This window comes from Dermacentor variabilis, unplaced genomic scaffold (genome assembly GCF_050947875.1).
Source record: "Dermacentor variabilis isolate Ectoservices unplaced genomic scaffold, ASM5094787v1 scaffold_14, whole genome shotgun sequence".
In the NCBI taxonomy this organism is placed as follows: Eukaryota; Metazoa; Arthropoda; class Arachnida; order Ixodida; family Ixodidae; genus Dermacentor; species Dermacentor variabilis.
In genome coordinates, this window is record NW_027460302.1 from 11,129,883 (window position 1) to 11,147,134 (window position 17,252).

The window sequence follows — 17,252 nt, forward strand, 5'->3', positions numbered from 1 at the left end:
CCATAGTCTCCTGCTTGAATGTTCGTTACTAGCTGCTAGAAAAACAAAGCTGAAAAGAGTGTGCTGCTTTAATGCTGCTTTTTTGTAGTGCATTATGCAAAGCAGCTGTATACTACAAAGATCTTAACTTGTTAGTAACACTGCTGGGTAGTCTTTCTACATCAAACCCGCTATGGTTGCTCAGTGTCTATGGTGTTAGGATATTGAGCATGAGGTCGCGGAATCGAATCCAGGCCATGGCGATCGCATTTCGATGGGGGCGAAATGCGAAAACACACGTGTACTTAGAATTATGTGCACGTTAAAGAACCACAGGTAGTCGAAATTTCCCGAGTCCTCCACTACGGCGTGCCCCATAATCAGGAAGTGGTTTTGGCACTTAAAACCCCCAAATTTAATTTTTTTTATTTCTACCACGAGGTATAGATTGAGATGCCTAGTGATAAGGCATAAGTTACTGTACAGCGTGAAAAACACTGAGGTAAACCGGCAGAAGTGATGAGACGCAGCACTAACGTAAATTTATTTAGTAAAATGTAATAGAGAGATTCCCAAGCAAGCTATCGCGCTGATGCCTAAGAAATAATAATTCTTCTAATATAGCAATTGAGACTGTGCTGAGAGGGGCATCTCGTGGGCGTGATATCTTTTGGTTTTGTGAATCCTCGCTTTAGGAGATCACCCTGTTTGCTCTGAATAGTGCATTCCTTTGCCAAATGCAGGCACACATGCTGCAATGTGATGACAATATGCCTCCATGCACACATTTGATTGCGTAATTCTTGTTGTCGATCATGAAGCCAATGGCCAGTCTTTCCGAGAGTGTTTACTACGTGTAAGATGCATGAGGTATAAATATTGTTACAGGAAGAAAGCAGGCCCACGAGTGTAAAATAACGTATATATACAACTGGCGTATATGGCGTTCAGGCAACTGCCAGACTTCGTCTTCGTCTAGTCCAATTCAACTTCTTCGTTCCCTTCACCGTAACATCACCCTCCCGGTGGAGTAGCTCCGTCCCGGTGCAAGTTATAGAGGCTGACTTAATGGGGGGACATAGGGTTTAACCCTGGCGACGTGAACAACATCGCTGGTGACGTGGCAATGCACTGAAGGCTGACCGACTGGGGCGATCTCGCATGTCACGTCGGACAGTTGGCGTAAGATCTGGTACGGACCAGAATACCGGGAAAGTAGTTTTTCCGACAAGCCGACGCGACGTGAAGGCGTCCAGAGAAGGACAAGGGAACCAGGTGAAAAATGGTAGTCTGGGCGCCGAAGGTCGTAGCGTCGCTTTTGAGAAGCTTGCGAGACTTCGAGGCGATGATGGGCGACATCTCGTGCCTGGGCGGCAAAGTCAATACCATCGCGAGCGTAGCCAGTGCCGGGTGATTGTACTGCGGAAGGTAGCAACGTGTCAAAGGGCAAGGTGGGGTCGGGGCCATACAAAAAGTAACATGGTCAAAATCCGGCAGTGTCGTGACGGGACGAGTTGTATGCGAAAGTGATGTATGGTAAAGCGACGTCCCAGTCATGGTGATTGTCCAAAACGTACATGGACAGCATTTCAGTTAGCATGCGGTTGAGTCGCTCGGCGAGGCCGTTCGTTTGAGGGTGGTACTGTACGTGTTAGGAATCTGGTGTTCTGTAGAGCAGGAGCGGAGCAGGTCATCGACGGTCTTCGATAAAAAGTAGCGGCCGCGATCCGTCAGCAACTGGCGAGGGGCGCCGTGGTGCAGGATGACGTCGTACAGTAAGAAGTCGGCGACATCTGTAGCGCAGCTGGTTGGTAGCGCTCGTGCGATGGCATATCTCGTGGCATAATCGGTTGCTACAGCAATCCATTTATTGCCTTTGATTGAAATTGGAAAGGGGCCAAGCAGTTCTAGGCCCAAACGAAAGAAGGGCTCTGTGGGGATATCAATTGGTTCAAGCAAACCAGCGGGAGGCATAGCAGGCGTCTTCCGGCGCTGACACAGGTCGCAAGAAGCGACATAACGGCGCAGGCAGCGATAAATGCCGGGCCAGAAGAAGCGTCGCCGCAGGCGGTGGTATGTACGAGTGATGCCCAGATGTCCAGCAGTAGGAGCGTGGTGAAGTTGCTGGAGCGCGGCTAGTCGAAGGTGCTTGGGAACGACTAAGAGGAGCTCCGGGCCGTCAGGACGAACGCTACGACGGTATAAAGTTCCATCACACAAGGTGAACATCCGGAGGGACGCGTCATTGGGCGAGGAGCTTAGGCGTTCCATAAGTGTTCGAATAACAGCATCTTTGCGCTGCTCGTCGCCAATATGGAGGAAGCAGGAGATGGATAGAACACTGATGTCCGAGTCTGCATCGGTGTCGTCCGCTTGATCCACGGGATTGCTGGACAGGTAGTCAGCGTCTTTATGCAGGCTTATAATAATACTTATACATAATGACTTATACATAATAGATGTATATTCCTGTAGACGCAATGCCCAACGTGCAAGTCATCCAGTTGGGTCCTTCAAAGAGGAGAGCCCGCAGATGTCGTGGTGATCGGTTACGACGCAGAAGGTCCGACCGAAAAGGTACGGCCGGAAGTTCGCGACCGCCCATAAAAGCGTGAGACATTCTCTCTCAGTAATGGAGTAATTTTGCTCGGGCGTGGAAAGAAGGCGGCTAGCGTAAGCGATGACACGGTCTTAGCCCTGTTGACGCTGAGCGAGGACAGCGCCGATGCCAAGACCACTTGCGCTAGCTCGTACTTCAGTGGGCGCAGAAGGGTCAAAGTGTGACAGAATTGCGGAAGTTATAAGCCGCTCAATCAGGGTAGAAAGGCTTTCTCCTGCAGTGCTCCCCAAGAGAAAGAGCTGTCTTTGTTAAGAAGGTCAGTGAGAGGGTGAGCGATGTCGGCAAAATTTTTCACAAATCGCCGGAAATAAGAGCATAAGCCCAGAAAACTACGGACATCGTTTGTTGAACAAGGTACAGGAAAATTTCGCACGGCCTGAACTTTCTATGGATCAGGTTGGATTCCGGCGGCGTTTACGAGATGGCCGAGCATGTTGATTTCACGGCGATCGAAGTGGCACTTGGAGGAGTTTAGCTGAAGGCCAGCCCTGCGAAACACGGAGAGTATGGTTATGAGGCGCCGCAGGTGGCCCTCTAAGTTCGGCGAAAACACAATCACATCGTCGAGGTAACAAAGGCATGTAGACTACTTCAAGCCGGGCAAGCGAGTCCATCATGCGCTCGAATGTAGCTGGCGCATTCCATAATCCAAACGGCATGACTTTAAATTGGTACAGACCGTCTGGTGTGACGAAGTCGGTTTTGTCGCGGTCCATCTCATCGACGCTAATCTGCCAATAGCCGGAGCGGAGGTCAATTGATGGAAAGTATTGGGATCTGTCAAGGCAGTCAAGAGCATCATCAATGCGCGGCAGGGGATAAACATCCTTCTTTGTTATCCTGTTGAGGTGACGGTAGTCAACGCAGAAGCGCCACTAGTTGTCTTTTTTCTTTACTAAGACAACCGGTGATGCCCACGGGCTAGTGGAAGGTTCAATGATGTCCTTGTCCAGCATCCTGTCTACTTCTTTCTGTATGATGGCCTTTTCTGTTGCGGAGACACGATATGGCCGCCTATGAATGGGGCTGGCGTCACCGGTGTTGATGCGATGCGTGACAACAGATGTCTGGCCAAGTGGACGGTCGTCCAAATCAAAGATGTCCCGGTAAGATGACAGGAGGTGACGAAGAGCTGTTGTTTGTTCGGAAGGAAGGTCAGGGGGCGATCATATTAGAAACATCGCCCGCAGGCGTCGAGTACGGAGGAGTGGGTGACAAAGGTCCGTTGGTACTGACGAAGGATTCAGAGGTCAAAGAAGAAATCTCAAATTATTCCAAAGGAGTGATATGCGCTATGGCGATACCGTGGGGCAGCACATGCGACGAAAATCCAAAATTGAGGATGGGCACGCGAGTGCAGTTATCGCGGATCCGGATTAAGGTGCTCGGTAGGGCAATATTGCGCGACAAAACCACGTCAGTAAACGGCGACACGACGTTCTCGCCATCAGGTATGGAGGACAGGGCGTCAGGAGGACATTTGTAGCCGCTTGTGGAGACAGCCTTGCAAACTCAGCAGAACATAAGCGGTGTGCAGCACAAGTTGTTGCTTCGGCAGGAAGCGGCAGATCCAACTGTACAACACCTGCGGGGCAGTGAATTTGGGCAGAGTGTTTCGAAAGGAAGTCGAGGCCGAGAATTAGGTCGTGTGGACAGTGTTCAAGGGCGATAAATAGAACAACGGTATAATGGCCCCCAATGGTCACACGTGCTGTGCACATTCCAAGGACAGGTGAAGTACTCCCATCGGCGACTCGCACAGTGCACGGTACGCGGGTGTCAGAACCTTTTTGAGCCTTCGGCGGAGAGCAGTGCTCATAACTGAAAGCTGCGCTCCTGTGTCAACGAGAGATCTAACAGGAACGGCATAAACTTCTTTGTCCAGTAGGTTTCCACATGTAGGCAGGGTCAACAGAGGATTTGTGGGCCGGGTCGGAGTTGCAGCTTCAGCTCCAGGAGCTGCGCCGCCTACTTTCCCGAAGCGAAGCGACAGGTTGCAGAAGGGGACGAAGAGCGGTGAATGAGAGGCGAACGGGACCTATGACCTTGCAGAGACGGGGAGCGGCTAGATTTTGGTGGAGCATTGTGGGCGTTGATGTTCCTAGCCGGCCTATAGGGCGAGAAAGTACGATTGTCTGGTACTTGGTGGTAGTGACTCGGAGACGACCACCGAGGAGGCGACAACCAATGGTTGCGGCAATGACGGGCGATTTGTCCAATACCGAAACAATTAAAACAGATAGGTTTATCATCCCCTGTGCGCTAGTCAGCTGGGTTGCGGCGAGGGGGCGGAAAGCTTAGCGTCTGGGAGGAGCGGCCGCAGAAGTCTGGTAGCTGTTTTTATGGCGGACCGAGCATAGAGATGGAATGCCCAAACTTGCTATTTCTTCCCGAACGACCGCTTGTATAATGGAGATAGCGGGCACGCTTTCCCGACAGTCAGAGCGAAGTGGAGCCGGAGCCATGGCCTCAAGCTCACGGCGCGTTAACGATGCGCGTGATTTCTTCCGGTCCTGTGGGCTGGACGAAGCGCGGCGGGTCTTCGCAAGATGTCGCGGCGGTATTGGGCAATCGGTCGAAAGTTTGAGCGACGCGGCGGCCCTTCGCTTGTTCGAAGCGCCGGCACTCCTTTATAATTGCATCCACAGTGGCACAATCCTTGCACACTAGGAGATTGAAGGCATCGTCTGCAATACCTTTCAATATGTGACCAATCTTGTCTGCCTCGGTCATATTTTTATCAGCCTTGCGACAGAGGGCCAGCACATCCTGTATGTAGACGCCATAGGATTCAGTGGACTTTTCAGCTCGATACGCAAGTTTTTTTTTTTTGCCGCAGCTGACGACCGACAGGTCTGCCAAACAGGTCTCGCATTTTTTGTTTGCAGACATCCCAGCTCGTTAGGTTAGCTTCGTGTGTGTCATACCACTGCCTCGCAGTTCCTCTTAGGTAAAATATCACGTTTGCTAGCATCATTGTTGGATCCCACCTGTTGTTGTCGCACACTCGTTCGTAGATCGTAAGCCAGTCCTCGAGGTCAGCGTTGTCCGTGCCACAAAATGTCCCTGGGTCCCACGGATGAGTGAGGAAGACCGTTGGCACGGGCTGCTGAGGCGTTGTCGCTGGTGTCGGTTGATTTACCATTGCGGCGGCAGGTAGTTGACGTGCGCTGCGAAGTTCCATGATTGTACCCCGCACCTTCCACCAAAATGTTACAGGAAGAAAGCAGGCCAACGAGTGTAAAATAACATGTATTTACAACTGGCGTATATGGCGTTCAGGCAACTGCCAGATTTCGTCTTCGTCTAGTCCAATTCAACTTGTTCGTTCCCTTCACCGTAACAATATCTGCAAACTGAGATTATTTTCTTGAGTATGCGGGTTCAAGGTGGGTGTTATGGAGTTGGCCTGGAAACGCCGTGTTGCTGCAGCAGACGAATGGGTTGCATGGTTGCTACACATCACAAAAAAGTAACACGTAAACATGAGGCAACCTAAACACTGCATGAGCACTAAATAACATCAATAAAACAGTTTAGTAGGTAAAGGCTGATTACGAGACTAAACGGTGTACTCCTTCTCACATAATAGATGGCTGCTGGCTGACTATATATGAAATTGGAGCTAATGACACATATTTCAGTAGTCACATTAATTCACATAAGATTAGGTGCAAATCTTAAAATTAATTTGTCTGTGTACTTTAGCGTGGATTTAAAGCATTTCCTTGCTTTCTAGATATATAAGACATTGTGCTTGGTAATTATTATCTCGGACAGGGTTAGTACAGATGATCGTAAATGCTGAATTGGCCACCTCGAGATTGTGTGGGAGTTCGATTTATGAAGAGTATGCAGCATCCATTACTGAACATATCTAAACCAAACCTGCTGTTCCAGTGAAAGTGTACTGTTCTTTTGACATGCATTTGAGCAGTGTACAAATAGAACCAGCATGTATTACATAGGCTGAAGAAACAGTGAGATTGTATAGGTAAGTGTTGATTGTACAATTGATGCATATCTATAATGTGTACGCAACCTGGTTGTGTGTATATGCATCTATTTAACGTTATATTATTGGTTTTAAACTGCATGCTAAAAGGCTCAAGAGTGTTGGTGCAGTGCAAAGAATGCACTGTTCGTCGAAAGCCACCTTTCTTTCAACATACTAGGCAAATATATAGACGCGTGTACATATCTTTATCGGGCTACCACGTTTCGCCGCCTAAGAAATGTTATCGCACAGCGCAGGACGCGCCTGCATGTAAAAGAAGTTTCTGGAATGTTATCGATGGTTCCGTCCACTGTCTTCTACCGCAACTTGTATAATCTGATTGCATGTATGCGCGACGCGAATAGTGTAGAACTTTGTGGAAGACACGCAGGTCCGAGTGATTAGCACAATGCGTTGGCGGGCTAGTTGGTGCGAATCCATGAATACTTTGTTAAGCGCAAAAAGACAGACACAAGAAAGACGACAGGAGAAGGCGCCTTGTCCTGTCGTCTTTCTTGTGTCTGTCTTTTTGCGCTTAACAAAGTATTCCGAGTGATTAATCTGGAACATTCGACGACAGATCTATAAAAGCCGACGCGCTTGACCCGCTGATCAGATTTTCGACGATCGCCGACCGTGTTCCCCACTATCGTTGTGCTATAAATGTAGCCTGTTTTTATGGGCACAGGTTCGCCCAATAACAGTTAGTTTTATCTGTCACAGTATTGCTACTGTGTTCTTAAAGTCACCACGACGTGACATCTGGTGGAGGTGCTGTTCGTTCATGTAACGGACGCCCCCGACAAGCCGTGATCCAAGCCCGGCTCGCAAAGGCCACCAACGTAGTCGCGGACAATCGAGAGAGCCGCCGTCTTCAACAACTGCCCCCGGAGCACGGACTTCAATCGGAGGAGACCAACAACACTGTGACCAAAGCAACCACAATGGCAGCCCCAGCGTCCGCCATCGTGCTGCAGCAGCCCAGGGAGCCTCCGACGTTCTGCGGTTCAACGTTCGAGGACCCAGAAAGCTGGCTTGAGACATACGAGAGGGTCGCTGCTTTTAACAACTGGAACAGCGACGACAAACTGAGACATGTCTTTTTCACATTGGAAGACGCTGCCAGGACGTGATTCGAGAACCGAGAAGCCACCTTAACGACCTGGGAGAGCTGTTCCGGAGCGGCTTCCTGCAGACATTCGCAAGCGTCCTACGCCGAGAACGAGCCCAAGCGCTATTAGAAACCCCGGTCCAACAACCAAATCAGAGCACCGCGATTTTTACAGAAGAAATGAGACGCCTATTCCGCAACGCAGACCCCGAAATGTCCGAGGAAAAGAAAGTCCGTCTACTCATGCGTGGTGTGAAGGAGGAACTTTTTGCCGGAATGGTACGAAGCCCACCGAAGACCGTCGACGAGTTTCTTCGCGAGGCCACCAGCATCGAGAAGACACTCGAGATGCAAAACCGGCAATTCGACCGCCGCACGAACTCGGCATACTACGCCGGCGTTCAGTCACTGGCCACCGACGACCTACGCGAGACTATACGAGCAGTCGTGCGGGAGGAGCTACAGAAGCTGTTCCCATCATCACAGCCTCAAGTGGCTTCGATTGCCGACGCCGTACGCGACCAGCTTCAACAACAACTCGGAGTAGCCCCTGAACCGCCACAGCCTCAGCCGCAAGCGATGAGCTACGCCGCCGTCGCCCGCCGTCAAGGTCCCCCTCCACGACCGCGCCGCAATTCCGTCGACCAGCGCCGCCGCCAGCACGTCCAGCCTTCGCCCAGCACAGCTACCCGAGGAATACAGACGTTTCGCGCGCTCCTGACCACCGCCCGTTCTGCTACCACTGCGGAGAAGCGGGTCACGTCTACCGACGATGCCCATACCGGGAGATGGGACTGCGAGGTTTCGCCGTCAACGCTCCGCGCCCGCAGCAAGGTGAACGCCCTCGCGATATCGCCGACTACCTCGCCGCAACTAAGTGGGGCTCTCGACGACCATCGCGTTCGCCATCACCAGGCCGGTACCTGTCGCCGAAGCGCCTACCATACACTGGCCCAGCCCGGGGCCGGTCAGCGAGCCCATATCCTGAAAACTAAAAGCATCAACTGATGGAGGTGCGGTTGCTGTTCGTCGAACTGACGAAGATCCTCTGCCGCCGACGAAGGCACCGAAGAAACTACCTCGACGACATAACGACATGCCACCGTCCCGACGAAGTCTGGAAGCAAAGAATACGACGACGAAAGACGACCCGACGACGCGAGGTTCCAGCTTCAGTTCAACACGACGCAGCCGTGATGCGACGCCAAGACCTAACTGCAACGCCAGACAAAGAACCACCGACCTCGACGTGCTTCTCGACGGCCACGCAGTTACCGTCTTAACGGACACAGGGGCCGATTACTCCGTTATGAGTGGACACATCGCCGCCCAATTGAAGAAAGTTAAAACTGCATGGGAAGGCCCTCAAATTCGAACCGCTGAAGGCAGTGGCGTAGCTAGGTCGTCTGGCACCCGGGGCCCATAGGTCTTCTGTCACCCCCCCCCCCTCGGGTGCAGTCGAGGAGGGCGAGGATATCGACAATTTGCGGATTTCAGCACCGGTACAGCCGCCTTGTATACCGCGCACGTCCTCCGGGTCCCCCTCTCCTTCGCTTTCTTTCCCAGAGATCGCGAATGCAGCAGGTATTGGCGGCGAGGAGTTGCGGAGTCGCCATCTATCGGAAGCGCCTCGCTGGCGTAGTATGAGGGATCACGCGGCGCGCTCCTAATAGGTTTTGCTGTCAGCGCGCACTGAAAACACCACGCGGGAGATCTCCCGGACATTTCTGTAAGTATTTTAGAAACTAGAGAAGGTTTTTACTGCCTAAATAACAACATTGGGCAAACTAAAAGCACAGAATCGTTTACAGACGCTATTTCTTTACCGAATACGTACAGTGAACGCCACTGTGCGCGGTCGCCGCGATGGAGTCTCCCGCACCGGCTTCTTGCGTGAAAGGTAGGCAGACGCTGAGAGCAAACTATGCGAAATATGTTCTTATAGTGTTTGTATGACTAAATGGAGCGTAATAGAATGAAGCCTCAATGCAGCGATCGCACTGCTCCGCAGCGACCGACTGCGCGTCTGCATGCTTCTCCGTGCACTGTTTCGCTTTCGCCGCGGGCGCGTTTTCGCACCGTGCCATGAGCTTTAGGTCGCAGAATATGAGCATTTGACAGTATACAAGCAACCATTGTTGCGTGGGCGCTATCAAAGCTGTTCAAAAATAATTTCTTTGCAGAGACTTCGACACCTACGGGGACTGTGATGTGCCGTCACGACGATTCAATATTTTTTCTTCTAAATTCTTGGACGTTTTAATATTACTTCTCGAGTTGCGTCGCACTATATATTTATCGCTGTTCTCAGAGTGCAATTTCCCGCTGCTTCTTTTTTTGTAATCCAGTGCATTATTTCATAACACAAACATGACCATATGCCATGCCTTTTTTTAATGTGCTTCTTACCGCTCCCTTTCCACTCCATTGAACTTGCCAGTATCTATAGCATCGACAAGTTCATAGACCAAACCGTCATGACATTATTCGGGTAGCGGATTCGGGCGAGCGTCTCAGTGCGCGTTTTTCGAACATCGCAGACGCGGCGCCGTAGCAGAAATCTTCCTCGCGTCTATGCTTGCTGCATACCCGAGTTGTAGCCGATGACTGTTTGCCGGTTTTATGTGTCGCGAGCCAAGCTTCACGCAGCTTCTTGTCCTGCGGCTACGTATGAATAAGGCTGACACCAGGCTCCGTTGCGTACGTCCGGCACTGCGGCACTGAGCAGTAGCCTACCATGCGGCGTGCCTTCAAAGGCAGCCACTACCTATTCTAGTACTTTCAATCGTTGTAAAGGAGACACTCGAAGCGGGAAAATCTCGCCATTAATGAGGATCGCAGCGTACGAGGGAACCTAACTGTCGTTTCCAACTCGCCTCGGCGCTCCCGAAGCAGCCGACGCGGCCTCTATGTCTACGTGATCCCTAATAGCATGTCATGCCGACGGTGGCGCCAGCTTTCCTTAGGTGGAGCTCGAGGCCAATACACGCTGTTTTTTCTGCGACAAATAACACAGGGTGCTGCACTGATAACTTGTGATAAGGGCATGTGCACATCTTCTGTCAGACTGTAATACAAATGCGGCATCATGGAAAATACGGCTCACATCACAAGTAAAAAAAAACATTTTTATAATGTATTAATTACCAATTTTAGCGGCAGCATTGCATTTGCAAAATTGAAGGCTGACATTCATATCTTGACCAACAACAACTTCACAAAAATTGTTGTAGGTACTATGGCCCGCAGTATTTTGGCTGTGGGCAGCCCTGAACGAAAACGAAAATTAAATTGTGTCTCAGTGACGCTGATCTCCCCTCCATATCAGAAAAACGGAAAACGCCACCTGCCTCCCTGCTGCACGCGCGCCAATGCTATGACAATTGCTAGTTCTCTTCATTCTGAGCGATAAAGCCTTGTTTTATTTGCTGCTATACGGACAAACGTGATTATCCGAGCTGCGGTACCACCAAAAGATTGGGAACAGAATAGAACACGCTTCGCGTCGATTCTTGGCGTCACCACAACAAAAATAGAAGACCGCGATGAAGCCCGTGCCAGTGAAACCTGTTGGTCTGCACTCGCAATGGAGAGGGTTGAGGAATCAACGTCACTGGTCCACTATTTCATATTTCTGTTGCTACTGCCATACTGGGCGCCGCCAGCAGTGCTAAAGTACTGTAGGTTGTAGCACCCAAAACGATTTTGTTTGAGATGTTTTTGTTGAGTTAATAATATGGCTTTGAGTCCTCAATTCTAGAAGTTGAAGTGCTTCCTCTATAAATACTAATTAAGGCATTATTAAGGTTATGGTTATTACTAATCTGCCATATTTTTCACGCTACCGGGTTACTAGTAATCACAAAGACACATAACTTCATATGATATCGGGAAAATCCTTACAAAATTATCATTTATTTTTGTAAAATTCTGTGCAGCTGAGAGAGAGAGAGAAAATAATGCAGAGAAAGGCAGGGAGATTAACCAGAGGTAGTTCCGGTTGGCTACCCTGCGCAGGGGGAAGGGTTAAGGGGGATAAAAAGAGAAACAGAGTGGAAAGGGGCGATAGAAAGAAAGGGAGACAAGCACGAACAAAGCGCGTACACTACAGAGCGGTAGGGGGCAGCATTCTTATAGTCTGTCGTGAAGCCCCGTGGACCGCAAGAACCCTAATAGCGCGAGTAAGGCCTTCAACGCGGATGTTCTTTCGGAGCATTGGCCTAAAGCTTTCAGTTCTGAAAGTGGACGATTGTCCAACTGGTCCAGTACTCTGCACATCACTTGTCTCTCAGCACTGTACCGCGGGCAGACTCAGATAATGTGTGCTAGCGTCTCGTCAATGTTACATGCGTCGCACGTGGGGCTGTTGGTCATTCCTATGAGGAAAGCATATGAGTTTGTAAAGGCAACGCCTAGCCACAGACGGTAGAGCATGGTCTGTTCACGTCGTGGTAATCCAGGCGAGAGGTGCATCCGTATGTCCGGAGACAACGAACACAACCGACACATGGTGAAAACATTCGAGTCCCACAGGGGCAAGGTACACTCACGGGACATCAATCGCAGCTCAGCCGCAGCGTCTGTTCGCGAAAACGGAATGAAGACTTGTTGACCACTTTCATGTGCAGATCGGGCGGCTTCGTCGGCGTGGTCATTCCCACTGATGTTACAATGTCCTGGAAGCCACTGAAAGATTATGTTGTGTCCCTTGTCATGGCTTTGATGATATATGTGCCGAATTTCTGAGGCCAGTTGTTCATTGGGTCCGTGGCGCATTGGGCTTCGTATGCACTGAAGGGCTGCCTTGTAGTCACTAAAGACTGTCCTTTGTTGCGGTGGCTTCTGCTTAGTGCAATGAAGTGCAGCACGGAGCGCCGCGAGTTCTGCACCCGTCGATGTGGTTTGGTCACACATGGCACAGACACTGTACTTGTGACATGAAATCATACAACAACAACAGTTTTCTGAAACTTTCAAGGGTAAGAAGGAAAGCGTGAAACATAACGGCAGGTTTCGCAGTGGCTTCTCGGAACGAGCGGGAGAGGGGAAGTAAAAGCGAGCTGAACATCGTGGCGCATACAGCCTGTCGAGTCACACGCCGCCAAACTCTTCGGCCGCACCGAGTCTGAAGACGATCCAGAGAATACCATTCGCGACTTTTGACGGCCGCACTTATGCAACGTCACTCTCAACGAACGCTTCGACGTAAACGCGAGCGCCGGGTGCGCTGGTTGAACGCCCTCTTTCTGCTGTCTTTGTTAGTCTTCGCTGCGCGTTCTGAACGGAAGCGGGACCCGAGAGCCTCAACGCCTTAGAACGCCTCACTATATGCTTAGCGACTCCTCCTCCCAGCATGAACGCACGGCACGAGCGCACCGCACATGAAACATTCCGCTAAGGCGAGTAGTTTAGCGACCATTTTGCGAATTAAATTTTTTAGCCCGAACATTCGTGCAATTATTTCATGGGGTGTTGCTAGAGCTGCAGCCAACAATTCTGCGGCGCAACGCATCGGGTACATGAGCTAGGGCTACTGGATACTGGAGCATTCTTTGCCATTTGTGCCCAGTCAAGCCGGCGGAAAGAGGGGTGTATTCAGGCGTATGACACCCCCCCCCCTCCTCTGGCCCCTTGCACCCAGGACCACGGCCCCCCGGCCCCCCCCCCCCTGTTGCTACGCCACTGGCTGAAGGACACCTCATTACACCGACTGGAATCTGCACGTCAAGAATAACCGTTAATGACTGGACTTACCCTGCCACCTTCGTTATCCTCCAACAGTGTTCACGAGACGTCGTTCTCGGCTTGGACTTCCTGAACCAACACGGCGCAATCATAGACCTGAATTGAAAATCGATAACGCTGTCGGAAGATCAAGCGATACCGCCGGAGAGCTCTCGTAGTGACCACGTCTTGAGTGTTCTCGAATATCAAGTGAGCATCCCGCCTCGCTCGAGCATTATTTCGGTCGGCACCGAAATACCCGCTAACGTAGAAGGCGTCATCGAAGGCGACCAACATCTACTGCTCGACTGTGAAATTTGCGTCGCTAGAGGAATCACTCGACTGCACGGAGGAAACACGAAAGTGTTGCTGACAAACTTCCGCCACGAGTTCAAACACACCAACAAGGGCACGATGATCGCATACATCGAGGAAATTCTGGGAACGTGCAATGCGTTTGTCCTCTCGGATTCTGCCGCATCTACCCCGACGACAGTAGTTCCCGAACGAGACTTCGACATAAATCCAAGTGTCACCATGATTAAGCAACAACAGCTGAGAAGCTTACTTCGACATTACAAACAGTGCTTTTCGACGTCATCAAGGATTCGACAAACGCCAGTCGCAAAACATCGCATAATAACCGAGGAGTGTGCTCGACCACTCCGCCAGAGCCCTTATGAAGTTTCTACGCGAGAAAGTGAGGCTATAAGGCACAAAGTCGACGAAATGCTGCGCGACGACATCATCCAGCCGTCAAAAAGCCCGTGGGCCCCTCCTGTAGTATTGGTGAAGAAAAAGTACGGAACCCTGTTTCTGCGTCGATTATCGTCGTCTGAACAAGATCACGAAGAAGGACGTATACCCCTTCCCACGAATAGACGACGCATTGGATCGGCTCTGTAACGCTAAATACTTCTCGTCGGTGTACCTCAAGTCGGGCTATTGGCAAATGCAACTCGACGAAAGAGATCGCGCAAAGACTGCCTTCATCACCCCAGACGGCCTCTACGAGTTCAAGGTTATGCCATTCCGACTGTGCTCGGCGCCTGCAACGTTACAGCGCGTGATGGACACGGTTTTTGCAGGATTGAAGTGGCACACCTGTCTCGTTTACTTTGATGACGTCGTGGTCTTCGCCGGAAATTTCGACGACCACCTCAGGCGGCTTGCGACAGTACTAGAGGCCATCAATTCATCAGGGCTTACTCTGAAGCCGGATAAATGCTGCTTCGCTTCCGAAGAGCTTCTGTTACTAGGCGACGCGATCAGCAAATCTGGTGCCCGTCCAGACCCGCAAAAGACAGCTGCCATCGCACAGTTCCCGCAACCCATCGACAAGAAGGCAGCGCGTAGATTCCTTTATATGTGTGCCTACTACAGGCGTATTGTCAAGGACTTTTCACACATCGCTGAGCCGTTGACACGTCGAACTAAATGTGATGTTGAGTTCAAGTGGGAAACGCCGCAGGCCGATGCATTTGAACAACTCAAACGACAAATGCAGTCGCCGCCGGTACTTGCGCACTTCGAGGAGTACGCCGATACAGAAATCCATACTGACGCCAGTAGCCTAGGCCTCGGTGCCGTTCTAGTCCAGAGAAGAAACGGAGTCGAACAGGTGATAGCTTACGCTAGCCGGTCGCCGTCAAAAGCGGAAAGGCAACTATTCCACGACCGAAAAGGAATGCCTCGCCATCGTTTGGGCTACAGCTAAATTTCGCCCTTATCTTAATGGCAGGCCATTCAAAGTGGTCAGCGACCATCACGCGTTGTGTTGGCTAGAGAATATAAAGGATCCTTCAGGACGACTGGCGTGGTGGAGCCTCAGACTACAAGAATACGACATCACTGTAACCTACAAGTCCGAACGAAAGCACTCCGATGCCGATTGCCTATCACGCGCACCCATTGACCCGCCGCCGCAAGATGACGAGAATGACGACGCCTTCCTTGGAATTATGAGCGCGGAAGACTTCGCTGAACAGCAACGGGCAGACCTGGAGCTAAAAGGCCGCGTCGAATATTTGGAAGGGCACACCGACGTTGTCCCCAGAGCATTTAAGCGCGGATTACCTTCCTTCACGCTTCAAAACAATCTACTCGTGAAGAAGAACTTCTCACCAGTCCGCGCCAATTGCCTTCTTGTTGTTCCGTCGGCGCTGCGTCCAGAAGCACTACGCGCCCTACATGATGATCCAACCGCCGGGCACCCTTGGCATCTCCCGGAAGCTATCGAAGATACAAGAAAGGTTTTACTGGTCACGCCTAACCGCCGACGTTGCCCGTTACGTCAAGACATGCCGAGACTGTCAGCGACGCCAGACACCACCCACAACGCCAGCCGGAGGACTACAGCCGATCAAGCCTCCTTGCAGACCATTACAGCAGATCGGGATGGACGTGTTGGGACCGTTCCCGACGTCAACGTCCGGAAATAGGTGGATCCTCGTGCCGACGGACTACTTTACCCGTTTCGCTGATACTAAAGCCCTACCGAAAGGCAGCGCAGCCGAAGTGGCAAAATTTTTCGTCGAAAGCATTCTGCTGCGACCGGGCGCCCCAGAAGTCCTCATCACCGACAGAGGAACGGCCTTTACAGCGGAGCTCACCCAAGTCATTCTTCAGTACAGTCAGACAAGGCACAGGAGGACAACTGCCTACCACCCAAAGACGAATGGTCTTACGGAACGCCTGAATAAAACACTCGCCGACATGCTAGCAATGTACGTCGACGTCGAACACTAGACCTGGGATGCCGTCCTGCCGTACGTAACCTTCGCTTAGAACACGGCGGTGCAAGAAACAACACAGGTCACGCTGTTCAAGCTAGTATACGTCAGGAACCCGACGACGACGCTAGACGCCATGCTGCCGCACGTCACTGACGAGGAGAATCTTGACGTCGCTACATATCTCCAGCGGGCCGAAGAAGCCCGACAGCTCGCCCGCCTGCGGATCAGGAACCAACAGAGGACCGACAGCAGACGCTGCAACCTCCGACGACGCTTCGTCGCGTACCAGCCCGGCGACCCTGTTTGGGTATGGACCCCGACCACGAAGACTGAATCAGAAGCTACTGCGACGCTATTTCGGACCCTACAAGGTCATCCGACGTATTGGCGCACTGGACTATGAGGTCGTGCCAGACGGCATTTCGCATTTACAGCGGCGCCGCGCACGATCTGAAGTAGTCCACGTGGTGCGCCTTAAAACCCTTTTACGGACGTTGACGAACTTCTCATTTTGTTGTTTTCGTTGCTACCAGTGCTTTTTCTTTATTACTTTCGTTTGTTTGCAGCATCGGGTCGATGCTGTTTAAGAGGGGGGTAATGACGCGTGTACTTATCTTTATCGGGCTACCATGTTTCGCTGCCTAACAAATGTTATCGCACAGCGCAGGACGCACCTCCATGTAAAAGAAGTTTCTGGAATGTTATCGATGGTTCGGTCCACTGTCTTTTACACCAACTTGTGTAATCTGATTGCATATATGCGCGACGCGAATAGCGTAGAACTTTGTGGAAGACACGCGGGTCCGAACGGTTAATCTGGAACATTCGATGACTGATCTATAAAAGCCGACGCGCTTGACCCGCTGATCAGACTTTCGACGATCGCTGACCGTGTTCGCCGCTATCATTGTGCTATAAGTGGAGCCTGTTTTTGTGGGCACATGTTCGCCCTAAAAAAATTAGTTTTGTCTTTCACAGTATTGCTACTGTGTTCTTGAACGTCACCACCAATGACAATATAATGTCTAGGTGCACTGACAAGGCTTATGCAATTAATAAAATACCAAGTTGCAGCCGCGTAGTAAC